The sequence below is a fragment of the Otolemur garnettii genome, unplaced genomic scaffold, assembly GCF_000181295.1.
Source record: "Otolemur garnettii isolate 467f Iridium unplaced genomic scaffold, OtoGar3 scaffold00008, whole genome shotgun sequence".
Lineage (NCBI taxonomy): Eukaryota > Metazoa > Chordata > Mammalia > Primates > Galagidae > Otolemur > Otolemur garnettii.
The window spans coordinates 16,534,080-16,536,039 of NW_003852403.1; the positions used below are offsets into that span (position 1 = coordinate 16,534,080).

The 1,960-nt window shown below is 38.9% G+C and overlaps 1 protein-coding gene across 3 annotated transcripts in view; it reads right to left on the minus strand.

Annotated features, from left to right (window-relative positions):
- DDX50 (DExD-box helicase 50) overlaps window positions 1-1,960 on the minus strand; it is a 49,802-nt gene that overhangs the window by 40,620 nt on the left and 7,222 nt on the right. The gene's annotated exons all lie outside the window — the stretch shown is intronic.

Consider the following 1,960-nt stretch of genomic DNA (forward strand, 5'->3'; position numbering starts at 1 on the left):
AAAAAAAAAAAAAAAAAATAGGGGGCGCCTATGGCTCAGTGAGCAGGGCACTGGCCCCATATACTAAGGGTGGTGGGTTCAAACCTGGCCCCAGCCAAACTGCAACAAAAAAAATAGCTGGGCATTGTGGAGGGCATCTGGAGCCCCAGCTACTCAGGACACTGAGGAAAGATAATCACCTAAGCCCAAGAGCTGGAGATTGCTTTGAGCTGTGATGCCACTGCACTCTACCAAGAATGAGTAGACTCTGTCTCAAAAAAACAAAAACAAAAACAAAGATAGATCAGGTGGGACAGGTGGCTCACATGTATAATCCCAACACTTGGGAGGTCAAGGCAGGTGGACTGCCTCAGCTCCCAGGTTTGAGAGCAAACTGAGCCACAGCGAGACCCAATCTCTAAAAATAGCTGGGCATTGTGGCAGGTACCTATAGTCCCAACTACTCGGGAGGCTGAGGTGAGAGAATTGCTTAAGCTCAGGAGTTTGAGGTTGATGTGAGCTATGATGCCACAACACTCTACCAAGGGTGACAAAGTGAGACTCTGTCCCCCCCCCCCAAAAAAGTGGCACCTGTGGCTCAGTGAGTTGGGCACCAGCCCCATATACCAAAGGTGGCCAGTTCGAACCCAGCACAGCCAAACTCCAACAAAAAAATAGCTAGGTGTTGTGGAGGGTGCCTGTAGTACCAGCTACTTGGGAGGCTGAGGCAAGACAATTGCCTAAGACCAAGAGCTGGAGGTTGCTGTGAGCTGTGACACCACAGCACTCTACAGAGGACAACAAAGTACTACTCTGTCTCTTAAAAGAAAGAAAGATCATACCGTATATATTGTTTATAAGCTGCTTTTTAAACAAAATCACTGAATATCTTTTTTTTAGCTTAACTTTCTTATATTCTTATATATCCTTTGGGACAGCTGTATCCTATTGCTTAGATAGCATGCCTTATTAAACTAGAACCTCTGGAAGTTGACCACTCAAGGGACTAGAACAAACTAGTCAACATATGGAGATGTTCAACATAAGGAACTAGGCCTCTGTACTGATACATACATGTGGTGCATGTCTAGTCTATGAAAATTAGGTCAACTTAAGGAGGTGGTCAACTATTGAGGGTCTACTCTAACTGCCTCCTATTAGACATTTAGAATGTTTGATTTTTTTGCCGTTATCAACAATATTACTGTGATATGAGTACTTATTCATATACCTCTACATACTTCTTATCTCCTTAAGATAAATTTCTAAAAGTAGAATTCCTGAAATCTAATACGATATAAACATAATAATAAACAGTTAAGCCTACTCTAATATAGAATTGTACTAGCCAAGATCCCAACAGAGCAAAGAAGCAACTTATACACTGTACTTCTAGCAATACAGATCTGTAGAGCCTTATTTAGCTCAAATAACATATGCACTATCTGACAAACAGTAAACTCACAAATAAAAAACACCATATTGCAAGGCAAGGATTCAACATCTTTCCCCAAAGCTCCCTAAAGAAGCATAAATTTAAGCTTAAATATATTTAAAAGTATTAGCAATTATCAGAATAAAGAAATACTATCAAGAATTAAGAAAAAGTTATTTCTAAGTAATTTACTTAGAATTTCTAAATAAACTATAGGACACTTTTTAGCAAATTCTGTATAAGAAAATACAGAATTTTTTTTTCTTTTTTTTTTTTTTTTGAGACAGACTCAAAAGTTATTTCTAAGTAATTTACTTAGAATTTCTAAATAAACTATAGGACACTTTTTAGCAAATTCTGTATAAGAAAATACAGAATTTTTTTTTTTTTTTGAGACAGAGTCACATTTTGTTACCCTTGGTAGAGTGCCCTGGTGTCATGTCTCACAGCAATCTCAAACTCAGGGGCTCAAGTGATTCTGTCTTGCCTTAGCCTACTGAGTAGCTGGGACTACAGTCACCCGACACAATGTCTGGCTTTTTTTTT